Below are 16,882 nucleotides of genomic sequence, written 5' to 3'. Positions count from 1 at the left end.
TTTTTTTAAGTTTATTCATTTTTGAGGCAGAGAGTGTGAGGTAGGGGTAGAGAGAAAGAGAGAGGGAGAGAGAATCTCAGCACAGAGTCCAACATGAGGCTTGAGCTCACAAACCGTGAAATCATGATCTGAGCCAAAATCAATAGTCAGATGCTTAACCGACTAAGCCACCCAGGTGCCCCAGGATATCTTTAAATAGAACATGCCCAGAACTTTGGCTCTCTCTTTAAATTGATACAAATTTTGTGTTGTAACCTAGTTTCTGGTGAGCAGAACGCACCCTGAAAAATTCTAAGCAGCACCAAAGAAGTTCATTGGGTCAATAGGAATGATGAAAGGATCCCAATTCTCTCCCCAATAATACACTTCTACATGTGAGGTTACTCAGATAAATATTTCCACAGGATAAGAGTGAGCAAAATAATGCTTTACATAAACACTCACCTTTACTGACAAAACTTTATATAGAACTCTCATGAATTTGGCTAGATAAAATCGATTTCTTTGTTGTAGGTGACAGGCAATCCAGAATCGAGAAGTGAAGCACATACCTGAGACTTGAGTCGTATGACCCAAAGCAAGGATGGTCTATTTTGAACAATGCCAGCTGCTGAGGAAGTCCAGATTTCCCCAGCTACACTGAGGCAGAATAGTCCAGAGGTAGAGAGAGAGTTTTCTGTTCTTCCCTCAAGAAGAATGAGATTCTAAAACATAGCTTATTTTTTTATGATTCTTTGGAGAAAGACCACCCAAATGGAGACAGAGCAGAAAAAAAAAAAAAAAAAAAAAAAAGAGATGTGCATGAACTTGTCTTTGCTGGAAAGAGCAGTTCTTTTCCCCTTACGACTCTGGATCCAGGGTTCTTTTTCCTTCCCAACTGGACACTAAAGCATCTCTCCTCCTTGTACAACATAGGCAAGCTGTGGAGAATGGAGAGGGGGATATGTTAGAATAATCATGTATACATTTCTTTGGCCCATATCTAGCCTTCCACCCAGGGCTTAGTGTGTGAGTATGATACACATTATACTGTTGATACACACATACGGTTGTGTACCCAATGTACAACACTCAGCAGTGTTTGAATTTTCCCAGGGTGCTCTGCTCAGTGAATAGCAAGCCAGCAGCTTTAGGAGGCTTACCTCCCCACATTTCTGAGTGTGTGTCCTATTAACTTTAACTTTCCTATGCCCTGAAGTAAGGATTGAGGGAAGGGGATTTAAGAACACTCACTATTATCCATTTCTCCCCTTTCTTGTTTTCTCCTCTTTCTCCTCCAACTATACCATAAGGGCTTTCTAATTCTCTGCTCTAATTATGAAACACGCTTGCTTCATAGCTTCCTTCTTCCCTGCTCTATAGACTTCCTATCTCCAGAATGATCCATTTTCTCCTTACTGTAAATCTCATGGCTTGGCTTAATAATAATAAGCCTACAAGATAGAAAAACATTTCATTAATGAAATATATATATATATATATATATATATATATATAGATCACATGATTTTTTAAAATATGGTTTTGTTTTCTACCTTTTTTAAAAGGTAAAATTTTAAAGAGGGAAAAGAAACCTGTCTGGGCCTCAACTTTTTCATCTATAAAATGAAAGAATTAGAATTGATGATTTCTAAGTTATTTTTTAAATCAAAATTTCATAAATCAATTTCATCATCTGAGTGAAAAGAGAAAGTAAATTTAGTCTAGTGAATATACTAGAAAGGATGAAATTAGACCTAGTATTTTAAGCAAAACAAAGGTCATTGAAGTATTCATTGTTAAGTCATAAATATTTGTACGTACTGTGAGAAATTAACAATCTGCCCTCAAGAGTTAAAGAGAGATTGATGGAGCACTTTATACAATTTTAAGAGCAAATTTGGGGGAACAAAAAATCTGCTAAACTGTATCTCAGAGCCCTGCAGAATTTACTTACTATAAAAGTTTCCAATCTAATGTAGTTGCCTTTCTTAGAGCAGGAAATAAGAATCCTTACTTTTCCACTGTTTTACGGTATTGTTCTCTTCCCATCTGTACACCTATGGGACTATTCACAATGCTTGCACCCTCCCATTCTGTCTTCATAAATCAACTGAATTTCAGTGAAAAATCATCAAAGACTGCATTATCTTTCCCAATTGTTAAGCTATCTATGTTTCAAAGCACAAAGAAACGGACACGAGGGCAAAGTAACCAGAAACAAATAATGAAATAAATGAATAAAACTGAGCTTGGCTAATCTTTAACATAGGCCACACATCGGTGAACTAATGTTTTACTACAGCATAGGTGCCTTTTTCAGAAAAGCATAGTTTTAACTATCATCAGTTAAATTGAGATGCATTGACCCCTGTCGGAGAGGAAATACTTTTTTTAGTGAAGGACGTCAGGATAGATGCCACAGAATAAGAGAGTCCAGGGATAAGCAAAGAAAGAGCTTTTTAAGGGAAAGGCAGCAGGTATAAAAAGTCCCCTCACTTACTTTACAAGTTGCCATGAGAACGCTCATGGTATTGCTGACTGGGGCACCTCTGGGCCCTACCGGGGTCTTCAGAGCAGCTCTGCATTTCTGTTGAGTGAAAAGGGATTAGGCTGTATTTAAAGGATCCTAAATCACCTTGAAGTATTTACTCTGAAACTGGGCAGTCTCTTGTTCCATATGCTTTCAAACGAGAAGGTGAAGGAGCGGAGGGCAGCTTCTAAGAACATTGCTTTATTTTAAATATAAATGATCTTTTCCCCTTTTGGAAGCATGCTTTAAAAATACTAAGAGGAGCCTGATCCCCTGATCCTAAGTCTACCACATAGCTAATGCAGATCTGAGTTAAGCTCCAACCTCATCTAAGTGCAAACATTTATAAGAAAAGTTTGGGGTATTAAAAAAACACTGAAAAAAAAAACCCACCTTGTGATCTGAAATGCTGGAAGGAGTCCAATATCCCTCTATGGCCATTATGACCCAATGTGCTCTCTGCTCTCCAGGGATAATTCCTGTTCTCGAAATGTGACTTCAGGCTGTTGAAAACTTCACCATATCAAACACGAAGAATTCTTAGAAATGAAGGTAGAAAATAATGAAAAAAAAATTTAAAAAGAGGACATTTACTTTTCCCCTTTCTCACTAGCTGATAGAATCCTATTAATTATCACAAATCAACACTCAGATGAGGTTTTCACCGTTCTTCACATAGATAGGATTAGCTACTTTATTTGTGCTCTATACTTGTAACTCAGTGTTTATGACTCTATAATAGGATGTTCCTCAATGCATTGTAACTATTTGGATACATACCACTGTTTGTAAGCCTATCTGTGCATGTGCTCAATATTTATGACTATTGAAATGATTTGTGTCTGTAGGGTGTTTTCCACCAGATTGTGATTTGCTGAGCCACAAGCAAGAGGCAGTGGAGCATTATTCATTTTGGTATCTTCATGCACATGTTTAAACAGATGATTCTCTGACGGGATTTGCAATACCCTTTTCTCAATACTATTTTTAATACTATTTATTTGTTGAAAAAAAGTTATTGGTGTCCAGATTTTCAACAGAGTGAAGCCTGCTATTCAAGCATTCAAGATATCCAAAGTTATTCTAGAGTCAGACGTGTGGTTCTAGTAGTCTCGTTTACTGGTTTAGAAACAATATGATCCTACCTAGACACTTTCTCCAAAATAAACACTATGCTGTAGCAAGAATGGCTTTCTCTGTGTCCCTAAACACAACATGTCTGAACTCAAGTTCTAATAACCAGGTGGAGTAGCCTCGCCATTTTAATTACATAGAGCTTAGTATTGAAAGAGCACACTTCGATTCTTTATCACAGTTGTTCACTTAGGATCATTTCTTCCCATAGATGATAAATTTCTGTAAGTCTTTGCTAATAACCTGTATTTCAATGTTAACTCCTTCAGACTAAATGGGACCAAAAAAAGTCATTAATTAAATAGCTCATTGTGTTGGGAACAAGAGATATTTGACATCTGAATAAATTACAATTTTTCTTCTTGTTTTTTTGAAGTTTATTTATTTTGAGAGAGAGGAGAGAGCAAGCAGGGGAGGGCCAGAAAGAGAGAGGGGGGGAGAGAGGGAGAGAATCTCAAGCAGGCTCCACACTGTCAGCATGGAGCCCGACACAGAACTCGATCCCACAAACCAACTGTGAGATCATGACCTGAGCCAAAATCAAGAGTCAGACATTTAATTGACTGAGCCACCCAAGCACCCCCAATTTTCCTTCTTAATAGATGTGTGAGTAACAATAAACAAGTTACTTAATATAAGATACAATCTCATTATCTGTAAAATGATGATAGTAATACCTACCTTGAGGAGCTACAGGAAAATAAGATAATACACGTAACAACACTGCATTTAATATGTACTTAATAAATGCTAAATCTTACTATCATCACACACGTGTTATATTCAATCCCTCCTTTGATCTTCAAAGACATAAGAATTGCATGCATGTTTTTTGAAAGAGAAAACGGTAAATTCAAGACTCAGAAGAAGACATTTCTTCCAAAAGTAATTCTCTGCAAAATAAAAATTTAGAAAAAGTGTACTCTTTTTGAAATAAGAATTGACATATATAAGAAGAGAATTAGTTGATATAAGAAGGCAATTAGAAAGTCAGGATAGTAAGGATACTATGAATTCAGTAGCAGAATTGAAATTAATATTGTGGGAAGCAAAAGTAGAAATGACACCAGTGATGATCAAATTACTGAATTAAACATTCAGCACAAAATAAGAACCAATTCCAAGTTAAAAACAAAGAAAATACAATCTTAAAACGTGTGCAAGAAGTTTATGAGAATACAAATTTTATTCATTTACATTTTTGAAAAAATTGTACAAAGTGGAAAGAAATTTCAGAACCTAGAGAAGAGATTCTTTCCCTTACTAGAAAGGAAGATCCTAAAATTGACGAAGAAGAATAAGCCAATGTGAACAGTAAAGACAAAAACATTAGGAAATTATTTTGGCCAGTGTTTTGTGAATGCACTTATGAGATAAATAAGAAAAAGTGATCATCATGACAGGAAAATAATCTTCAGACAAAACTGTGAAGGCAGTTTCCAAAAAAAGAAACTTAATAAATAGATATTTATAAAATATCCATTTGTAAAAATATTTGTAAAAATAGTAACATTTGCTATTTAATTTATCTTTAAATTTTTTTCCAAATTAACGCATATTAAGAACGATAACACCTAGTGTTGGCGAGAGGTACAATAGCCATTCTGGTACACATTTGGTGGGAGGGAAAATTAAAATATTTTCAGAGTACTACTTGGAAAGTTATCAGAAGATCCTAAAAAGTAGCTTCCCTTTAACTAAGGAGTTCTTTTCCCACTCTTATTGTAAGGATAAAATTGTGCAAATATATAGCATGAAGGTAATCGTCACAGGATGATTGACAGTAATGGAAAATCGGGAACAAATGGTTAACAAATAGAGCTTAGCTTCTTTAACCATCATAATGATGAAAAAGAAGCAAGCACTATGCAGTGTTTACTATATGGCACCTTTCAAGGTTTTATACATGCATTATTACATTTCATCCTTGCGATGTAACCACACATTGTGTTATAATTTTATCTTGTCTGCCATTTTGCAGATAAGGTTTTACAAAAAACTACACAGGACACACTGTCAGCAGAGGGTAACGAGACAATTCAGGCATTCTGACATCAGAACTTAGGTCCTTTCTATTTTATGCATGGTCTTTCCTGTATTGGAATATTTTGCAGGCTTTAAGCCTTCAGACTGTATTTAATTATTGATATGGAAACTTGATTATAAAATACTGTGTGTTTATCTTCATAACTCTATGTAAAGCTATGTTGTATTAGTCCATTTGGGCTGCCGTAACAAAAGCACCACAGTCTGGGTGACTTACGAACAACAAAAGTTAGTTTCTCACGGCTCTGGAGGCTGGGAAGCCCACCGTCAAGGTGACCCAGATGCTGCAGATCCGGTGCCTGGTGAGGGCCGGCTTCCTTCTGAGGGTCTTGTCGCTGTGTCCTCGCGCGGTACAAGGGCTGAGGGACCCTCTGAGGTCGCTTTTATAAAGGCGCTGATCCCGTTCAAGGAGGCTCTGCTTTTGTGACCCAATCACCTCCCGACGCTGCCACCTCCTACTATTATGACACAGAGGATGAGGTAGCAGCGTGTGACTTCGGGGAAGCGACAAAGTCCAGTCCGTAGCCTATGCCTGTATCTGTGTATTTGTAATCCTACACGCAGACATACACATATTTGCATCTAGGAAGAAATGAAGAAACTCTAACCTGAAATATTAGCAAGAATGTCCCTGCGTGGTGGGATTCGTGATGATTTCTAATATTTTTTTTCTGCCTATTTTCATTACCAGTTTTTGCCTAATGAGCATTTATTCTTATGTAATGAAGTCGTTAAAATAGACACTTATGTTCAAACAGAAAATTTTGTACCATATAAAAATGCTTTTTATTGGATGATATAAAAATATTTTTTTAGGGGCGCCTGGGTGGCGCAGTCGGTTAAGCGTCCGAATTCAGCCAGGTCACGATCTCGCGGTCCGTGAGTTCGAGCCCCGCGTCGGGCTCTGGGCTGATGGCTCAGAGCCTGGAGCCTGTTTCCGATTCTGTGTCTCCCTCTCTCTCTGCCCCTCCCCCGTTCATGCTCTGTCTCTCTCTGTCCCCAAAATAAATAAATGTTGAAAAAAAAATGAAAAAAAATATTTTTTTAATGTTTATTTTTGAGAGAAAGAGAGAGTGCAAGCGAGGGAGGGGCAGAGAGATGAAGACAGAATCAGAAGCAGGCTCCAGGCTCCACCAGAACTGTCAGCACAGAGCCGGAGGTGGGGCCCGAACTCTGGAACGGCAAGATCATGACCTGAGCCAAAGTCAGACGCTCAAGGGACTGAGCCACCCAGGTGCCCCGAATGACATAAAAATATTAACAGTGGTAGAACTCTGGTTAATGTCATCTCATGTTTATCTTTTAGTTCAATATTTTTATATCGTATGATGCAATGAGAAAAAGCCTTTAAAATTAGCACACACTATTCAAAATGTAGTATTTATTCAGCATCGTTAAAAATACATACTTAGGCATAGAATCAAAGGCAAGATGGCAAAATGTTGATGGAACTGTGTTATAAACCATGTATAATTTTCTTTAAAAAAACTTTTAATGTTTATTTTTGACAGAGAGAGAGAGAGAGTGAGAAAGGGAGAGGCAGGAAAGAGGGAGACACAGAATCCAAAGCAGGCTGCAGGCTCTGAGGTGTCAGCACAGAGTCCGACTTGGGGCTCAAACTCACAAACCGAGAGATCATGACCTGAGCTGAAATTGGATGCTTGACCGACTGAGCCACCCAGGCTCCCCAACCACGTATAATTTTCTCTTCTTCATATGTGTTTGCAAAACATTCTAAGAATGTTTACACAGTATTATGTTTAAATATTTAGGCAATGAATTAATATTGATCTGAGTATTATTCAGTATCATCTTGTTTATCCTAAGATATGATAAGTGTTAATACAAACTTTTGGGAGAATTATTTATATGATTTAAATAATTTTATTTACATTCCTCGCCAGCCCCTATGTTATCTGTAGTTATATCAGTAAGAGTGTTTTTGGCTTCAAGTATTATGTTTCAAGTTTCCAACAGCTGGGTGTACCTAATGCTCTTAACATTTACTAAAAATCACAAAATTCACCTTTCAATGAAGAATTTCTTAGTATAAGTTGTTGGAGACTTCTGGCATAGCTCTTCTAAAATGCAAGTCTTCAAAGAGCACTGCCACGATGATCTCATTAATTTCTCCCAGAGTCCTGAGAGGTAAATGACAAGTCTGACCTATGAGATGGATTAGTGAGCATTTTCATTAAGTCCCTGGCAGACACTGAGGAGGTGACCAGCACTTAGCCAGATGGAATTAAAAATTAAAAGACACTTTAGAGAAATAACTAGAATGCTACAGAATGGAATTTTAGAGAGACTAATTCTGTGCAGTAACGAGAATAAATGTGCACTGGAAATAGGAAACAAAGAACAAATTGAGAATTAGAAATTATAAGTAAAAGACAAAAAAGGAAAACATATACATACTTTATATATTTTCTTAATTAGAAGGATGTCAGATTTCCATACAGCAGAAATTTAGCTCCCGCAGTATATTTAGTGGTTGTCACATTCTCCCTGCAGCACGTTTTCTAGTTTGTCTCCAACCTGAGAGAAACTAGGAAAAGTTCAAACACAGACCAAGAGAAGTTCTTATATAAGAAAGAGATTGAAAACACAGGATATTTTAGAGGAGATTAAAATGCTTTGTGCTGATTTTGAATGGCAGAGAAAGGGCAATATTTGTCATAAATTTTGAGTACGAGAAAGGTTATAAAAAATGGAGACTTTATGATCTTATCTTCTCCAAAGGTCAAATAAATGTAAATAACTTCAAAGGGCATCCATAGTTATTTAAGACGGAGAGAAAGAAAGAAGAGCTTTTAAACATTACTGAGTGAATGATGCTGGAAAAGCTCAGAAGACCTGAGGGTGGGGCTTTTTGTATTTTTTTTTTAAATTGTAGTAAAATAGAAACATAAAGTTTACCATTTTAGCCATTTTTAAGTTTATGAATATGCGGCATTGGTTATATTCACCGTGTTGTATAATCATCACTACTCTATCCAAACATTTTCATTACCCCAAATGGAAAGTCTGTACTCATTAAGCAGTAATTCTCCACCCTCCCTCCCCTGGACCCCTCCTGACCTCTAGTCTTTGTTCTGTCTCTATGAATCTGCCTATTCTAGGTATCATGTATAAGTGGAGTCATACATTATTCATACTTTTATGTCTGGCTTATTTCACTTAACACAATGTCTTTAAGGCTCTTTCGTGTGATAACATGTGCTACTTTTTTGGGGGGCGCCTGGGTGGCTCAGTTGGTTGAGCATCGACTCTTGATTTCAGCTCAGGTCATGATCCCAGGGTGATGGGATCGAGCCCCGGGTCGAATCCCTGCTTGGGATTCTCTCTGTCCCGTTATCTCTGCAGCTCCTCCACAAGTTCTCTCTATCTGTCTCTCAAAATAAATAACTAAATTTTTTCTTTAAAAAAGAGAACGTATTCCTTATTTTTATGGTGGAATAATATTCCATTGTCTGTATATATTACATTTAGTTTATCCATTCATCTGAGGGACTGGGGTTGTTTCCACTTCTGGGCTACTGTCAATAACGCTGCTATGAACGTGAACATGCAAGTATCTGTTTGAGTCCCTGTTTTCAATTCCTTTAGGTACATACCTAGCAGCGGAATTGCTGGATCTTATGATAATTCTGTTTATCTTGTTGAAGAATTGCCAACCTGTTTTTCACAGTGGGTGCCCCATTTTATATTCCCGCCTCCCCCAGCAATGATGTGGGTTCCAATCTCCACAAATTCTCACATTTGTTATCTTCCAGATTTTTGCTAATCACCATCCTGATGGGTGTGGGCGTGGAGATGGGACTAGGTCAGACTCCAATGTCATCAACTCTGCTGTTCTCACCGGGGTTCAGCAATTTTGCTTGAATGAATGCTTTTGAGATTGTCGCAAGTCATTGGTCAATGTTCAGAGTTCCCAAGAGTTGATTTCGACAATCTTTTTTGTCAGTTTTTTTGTTACTTTTAAGGGCGTATTTGCGGAAGTTCCCAATCTGCCTTTTCTGAAAGTAAATAATGTGTTTTAGACAGCTGTTCAGGCCGGTTAAGGCTCAGGAAACTATTAAACACATATTCCCATGGCTTGGAGAAGAAAGAATCACACGCACTCTGTTTCAGGTAGGATGTAAGGTTGCAGAATTAGTTTTGCTCGAGATTGTTTCTCTTTACCAGTTTAGCATATTTTAAAGTACAGTATTAGAACCACTCGCTCTTTTCTAGTAACTAAAGAAAAGGAACGCTGTCGGCATTTCCCATGAAATCCACTTGAGATCCTAGGAAACAGAGCTCCTTGAATATGTGAAAGGCAGCTTTTGTAGTGGCCAGGAACGTGGATTCTAAACTTTTACCGTTTAGATTCAAATCCTGGCTCTGTCACATTCTAGCTATGTGACCTCAGCCCACGTATTTAACTTCTCTCTGTGCAGTTTTTTCATATGTAAAACTGTGATAATAATTGTATTTACTTTATGGTGTTTGTAGGAGGATTAAATGGGTGAATATTCTGCGTGTGCCTAGAACATGGCCCTGCGCATATGAAAACTGCATAAGCAGGGCCAGTCAGTTAAGCATCCGACTTCGGCTAGGGTTATGATCTCACCGTGCATCGGTTCAAGTCCCATGTCAGGCTCTGTGCTTGACAGCTCAGAGCCTGGAGCCTGCCTCTGATTCGGTCTCCCTCTCTCTGCCCCTTCCCCCATCATGCTCTGTCTCTCTCTCAAAAATAAAGAAACATTAAAACATTTAAAAAAAAAACCTGCATAAGCATCTTTTATCTAAAACTTAAAATGAGGGGCGCCTGGGTGGCTCAGTCGGTTAAGCGTCCGACTTCAGCCAGGTCACGATCTCACGGTCCGTGAGTTCGAGCCCCGCGTCAGGCTCTGGGCTGATGGCTCGGAGCCTGGAGCCTGTTTCCAATTCTGTGTCTCCCTCTCTCTCTGCCCCTCCCCTGTTCATGCTTTGTCTCTCTCTGTCTCAAAAATAAATAAAACGTTAAAAAAAAAAAATTAAAAAAAAATTAAAAAAAAAAAAACTTAAAATGAAATAATGTTATGCAGGATCCACAACTATCTACACATGGATCTCCATCTCATGTTTCAGAATCGGGCAAAAATCCCTGGCCTGTTTCTCAGTCTTTTAACGCCAATGATAGTGAAGATATGACTTCACCTTCTGCCGTCTATCCCACCTCATTAAATGGCTTAAAATACCTTAGGAGGAGAATCATTTCCCTCTTCACTACAGGACAGAAAGAAGAGATTGCTGTCCCTGTTTCATTTGCCATGACTCTGGAGTCTGAGTTTCTCTTTCTGTGCTTGAGGTAGAACTTTAAAAAAACTATCAAGCAAACTTTACATAAGCGGGTATCTTGCTGTATTCTTCACTGCCATACCAGCACCTAGAATAGTACATGAAAGATCTGTTTTTGTCAATGAAAATGTATTTCCAATTAATGAATAAATTCATGATTCATTAAATCAACTGAAATAGCTCCATTTGGCAGTTCAGTAGTAAGAGACCTAACATTGCCTGATTTCAACCGTGTTTGACTTCTCAGGTCCACAGAGAAATGAAAAATTATACAATTAAGTTTATAATAAGCAACAGAGAAAATCCCAAAGTTATTGTAGACAGGATAAAAATCAGGTATTCACAGTTTTGATCACAAAATTTTCAAATTTCAATTTAACAAAGTATAATTCTTCTAGACTCCTCCTTATAGTCAAACTTAAAGCATAAAAATTTAGTGAAGTGTAAAAACATCTTTGAATAATTTCCACTATGTTTATTTCCTTCCCTTTTAATTATAAGAATTTTGCAGATGTTAGGACAGATGGGTCTTAGCTTTTTAAAAATGTATCTTAGGAAAGTGTATAATTGGTTTGTATGCAGTATTTTCTCTCAATTACTCTTTTCAGTTACAGAGCAAAAGCTGGGGATACATTTTTAGTCTGCCTGTGTCATGTATGCTGAGTTTTAGAAGAAAGCTTTATTTTCTTATTATAGACAACTGCCTCATTTTCTCTATGATATTTAAGGAATAGATCAATTTGTCAAAAATATATTAGTATAGAATAGAATTTTTCTTGGGCAAGTTTATATTACCTAGTATTATTTTGAGAACAAAAATAAGTTCTAAACTATTTTAAACACGCTAGAAACTTTGCATTTATAATCTATTCTGTAAAAATACCAAAAGTGACATTTCCCATAGAAGTTTTTTTTTTTTTGAAATACATTCAAAGTTACAGTAGTGATTAATTTTTTGATGCTTGGTGTGAATTTTTAAAGAAAAATTTTAAATACAATTAGTAAAAAATCCCAAACAACTTTTTATTTTGTGACCAAGATCTGTGGACCTTAAGGAATCCTTGACACTGTTGTTAGGTTTTTGAATGTCTCAGTATTTTCAAAGTATCTCTATTTTTGTCCTTATTATTTCTTTTCATTTCTTTCTTTTTTTCTATTTAGAATTGAAAGTAAACAATGAGTACCAGTTTGGTAGGTGACCATACAATGACTTTTGCTTTGATTACTCTTTTTTTATGGAGACTAGAGAGAAACCTACATTTAAAGATATAATTAAACGAAGAAGGAAAGGTAATATTGATTTACATCAGTTCTGCATCAGCGTATACCATTGAAAAACATGGGTTATAACGCCTTTGTCTTCCATTATAATGTAGATATTTTTCCTTTGCGATCTGTGCTTTTAAAATTTGAGACAAGAGAAACTTCCCTAACCTACTGTCATGGAGATCATCTCATAATGTTTGTCCTAAAGGTATTAAAGTTTTGCTTTTGTTTGTTTGTTTGTTTGTTTAATTTTGAGAGAGAGAGAGAGACAGAGCGTGAGCAGGGGAGGGGCAGAGAGAGAGGGAGACACAGAATCCGAAGCAGGCTCCAGGCTCTGAGCTGTCAGCTCAGAGCCCAACGCGGGGCTCGAACTCACAAACCGCGAAATCATGACCTGAGTCAAAGTTGGACACTTAACAGACTGGGTCACCCAGGCGCCCCTAAACTTTTGCTTTTAAACCTAAAAGATTTACCTATTAGAAGAATTTTTTGTTAATAAGGGAATCCAAGAGATCTATATCTGTATCAATAACAAACTGGCAACCTCATATCTAGCAAACCTGTATCCGAAAATCTGTTACAAGTTCTAAGGACTTTTTTCCCAAGTCTGTTGGATTTTCTTTGTAGGGAGTCACACTCTCTTGAGATAAGAACTGTTTATTCTTTCCCCCCCAAAATTTTAAACTTTTTATCCCTTCTTATTTCATTTCTATCAGCCAAGGTTTTCAGAATAAGTTTAAAGTGATCCTGTCATAATGATTACACTTAATTTTTTTTTGTAGGTTTTCCATATGTATCAGGCAAGGAGTTTCATGTTACTAATTTGTTTGGAGTCATTTTTGAAGTCATAAAAGAGTGATAGCTATTATCACTGATATCAATTATCAAATGATTTATATGCATCTCTTTACAAGATTATATATTCTTATTCCCTGCAATCTTATTATGTGTTCAATTATGTTAATTGTGTAATTAAAATGTTTACAAATTTTTTGATGACTGTGGCCAAGTGAGAAAATTGGCAAATCATATTCCCCGAGAATAGGCATAAATTATCATTTCAGCACCCTGGAAACTGACCAAAAGTATACACCGTTCTAAAAAGCGTTTACCCATGAAAAATGGCTGATGTTCAGGAAAAGACAGTCAGAATCTGAGGTGTCTTATCCTGAGGCTTGTCTCATTCCCCCAGTTTAGTCTACATAGAATGCATGCCAGAATGAGACAGGCCATAAGACATAATAGTTTCACTGCCATTGCTGAAGGAAGGCCACTTATTTTTGCGTATTAGTGATGAAAGACCAGAAACACAGTTGGTTGAAGTGATGATTTCAGATGTAGGTGAGCAGGGAGGGCCAACATCATATTGATCCTGAGTTGTGGTTAGGGAAAGGAGTTTCTGGCAGGTTTTGCATGCAGGTGCCCAGGATACCAGCACAAACCAGCCAAGTAAAACCTAAGGAAGACTTGAAAATGGTTTGAATTTTTAATGATCTCTTCTACCAACATATAGGTCTGTCAACAGAAGAAGGACATCTTACTGGTTTGAATTGGTTGAGCATAATCTCTGGCCAGTTGTCAGATGGCAAGTAAGTCACACAGATACTAACAACAGTGGCTCCTAAGAATCAAGGCCAAAAATTAAAAACAAGACTGTATGTTTTAGAGATTTTAATTTATTGTTCTAAAGTAATCTCTCCATCCAATGTGGGGCTTGAACTTACAACCCAGAGATCAAGAGTTGCATGCTATACTGACTGAGCTATCCAGGCACTCCTAAAGCAGCTTTTTTGTTTTTTTAAGAAACAACTTGAAAAGATATAATATTAGTGGCTGCACATCACAGTAGAGACATATTTCACAGATTTAGCACAGGCATGGAAACCAAAGAAACACACAAATCAAAGGAAACATGTAAATCAAGAAGCGAAAACAAAAGAAAAAAACAAAACTCAGGAAGAACATCAAAGAGCCTTTGGGAAAAAAAGATAAGCTACTAGAATTGCAACATTGTCAAAAATGTCCAGTTTTCAACAATAAGTTAAAAAAAATTAAAAGAAACAGGAGAGTGCGACCGGTATTAAGGGAAAAAATCAACACAAGCTATATTTTCATATCCTCAGGTGTTGGATTTCACAGACAAAAAGATTTCAAACACTCATTTTAGACATGTCCAAAGAATTAAAGAAATCACGTATAAAGAATTAAAGGAACACAAAGTCACAGTAAATGAATAGAGATTCTCAAGGAGAAGATTACCAGGATACAAAACAGGAAATGGAAATTATGGATTTGCAAATTACAATAATCAAAATGAAAAATTTACTAGAGGGGCTCAATGGTACATTTGGTTTGGAAGAAGAGAGGAGAAGTGAAATTATCCAATCTGCAGATCTCAAAGAAAGATATTAAAGAAAAATGACAGAACTTCATAGATCTGTAGGGTAATATTAAGCTTGCCAACATGGATGTAATGGGAGATCCAAAAAGAGAGGAGAAAGTGAAAAAATACTTGAAGAATAATGGATTAAGACTTTCCAAAGTTGATAAAAACATTAGTCTATGGTTCCATGGAACTCAATAAATCCGGAGTTGATTGAGCACAGACATGTACCTCTAGACTTATCACAACCACACCGCTGAAATCCAAGAACCAGGTGAAAATCTTGAAGGCAATAAAAGAAGAAATAAATGATTCATTTACAGATAGGACCTCATCTATATGGTTAATGCCTAACTTATCATCAGAAACAATAGAGACGAAAAGACAGAAGGGTAACATGTTCAAAGTGCTGAAGGAAAAAGTAATCTAGAACAATGGCCCTATTTGACGTCCATGTACCACTCCTTGAAACCTCGTATGTTACATTGCATTGAAAACCAGAACCAAGGTTGCAGATGGAGTTGAGTTTGCCAATCAGTTGATCTTAAATAAGGATATCCTAGATATAATCCAGTGAGTTTACATAATTGCAAAGTCCTTAAAAGTGGAAGGCGGAGGGGCACCTGGGTGGCTCAGAAGGTTGAGTGCCCGACTTCAGCCAATGTCATGATCTCCCGGTTAGTGAGTTCAAGCCCCACATCAGGCTCGCTGCTGTCAGAGCAGAGCACGTTTCAGATTCTCTGTCACCCTCTCTCCGTGCCCCTCCCCCACTCACGTTCTCTCAAAAAGTAAAACATTTTTTTTTTTAAAGGTGGAAGAGGGAGACAGAAGAGGAAGTCAGAATAAGGTGATATGAAAAGAAGTCAACCTGCCACTTCTGACTTGGAAGACGATGGAAGAGGACCGTGAACCAACAGCGGGCTCCGAAGGCTGAAAGAGGCAAACAGATTTTCCTCTAGAACCTAGAGAAAGAACTCAGCCCAGCAACTTCACTTCTGTGTATGTTTACCCGGAGAAATTAAAATATATATCCATATAACAATCTGTGTATTCATATTCTTAGTGGCTGTATTCATGGTGGCCAGGAGTTGGGAATGACCTAGGTCGGTGTCTACGGGCCAGATTGATGGACAGTGTGTGGTGTCTCTTTGCAGGAGAATGATGTCTGGTATTGGGGGAAGGAGGAGAAACCGCGGCTGTATGTATGTGACATAGATGAACCTCACAAGCTTTGCATTGGGTGAAGGAGGTCAGAGACAGGAAAACAATTTTTGCGTGATTCTATTTTTTATGAATAGTCCAGAGGAGTAAATTCTGTGAAGACAGAAAGCAGGTTAGTGTTTGCCTGGAGTTGGGGGTGGAGGGGGTGAGATAATTCATGGACCTAAGAGATCTTACTGGGATGATGAAAATGTTCTCAAATTATTGTCTGGTAATAGATACACAACTTGATGCACTTATTTTAAAAAATTTGAATCGTGTACTTGAAATCATTGAATTATACGATACATAAAATATGCCTCCATGAATTGTTTTTTCAATGAAAGCAAATGAAGATGTTCCCAGAAAAACAGATCCCGAGGAGATCTGTTGCCAGGGACATACCTTACGAGATACACTAAAGGAAAGTCTTCGAGCTAAAAAGAAACAATTTCAGTCGGCGACTAAAACACACAGGGAGAAATGAAGAACACCTGAAATTGTCAACTTGGGGGTAAACATAAAAGACTGAACAGACATATTTTTCATTTCTTTTTTTAGCTACTTTAAAGACACATAAGATTGCTTAAGACAATAATTACGGCACTACTACAGATTTTTGTACTTGCAAATAGATGTATATGACCATCATGGCATGAGAGAGAGAGAGAGAGAGAGAGAGAAGGGAATGAGGCTGTTTTGAGGCAAAGTTTGTATTTGTTGGCAGCATTAGTATTATTCTGAAATAGATTATGATCCATTAAAATGCATATTGTAATCTTTGGAGCAACCACTGAGAAAAGAACTTAAAACCCTATAGTTAATAAGTGAGCAAAAAAAGGAGAAGAAGAATTAAAATCAACAGTGTAAAATATGCACTTAACCCAAAAGTAAACAATTGAAGGAGGAATAAAGGAAGAAAAAGACAGGAGAATCAGTGTGCCCCTGGACACGTTCACATAAAACAAAACATTCCAATACCGTGTCAGCCAAGCACAGGCATCTTCAGGTCTAGC

The 16,882-nt window shown here is 37.2% G+C and overlaps 1 long non-coding RNA gene across 1 annotated transcript; it reads right to left on the bottom strand.

The window, feature by feature from the left end:
• Nucleotides 1–550: 550 nt before the first annotated feature.
• Nucleotides 551–6,115, bottom strand: LOC122481715. Its single transcript, XR_006296922.1, has 4 exons — nucleotides 5,910–6,115; nucleotides 2,906–3,051; nucleotides 2,483–2,569; nucleotides 551–920 (listed from the first exon to the last, which is right to left on the bottom strand). It is a non-coding gene; the product is annotated as an uncharacterized LOC122481715 (long non-coding RNA).
• Between the last annotated feature and the right edge of the window lie 10,767 nt (nucleotides 6,116–16,882).

This window comes from Prionailurus bengalensis, chromosome A1, assembly GCF_016509475.1.
Source record: "Prionailurus bengalensis isolate Pbe53 chromosome A1, Fcat_Pben_1.1_paternal_pri, whole genome shotgun sequence".
In the NCBI taxonomy this organism is placed as follows: domain Eukaryota; kingdom Metazoa; phylum Chordata; class Mammalia; order Carnivora; family Felidae; genus Prionailurus; species Prionailurus bengalensis.
This window is presented reverse-complemented; position numbering and strand designations above follow the sequence as displayed.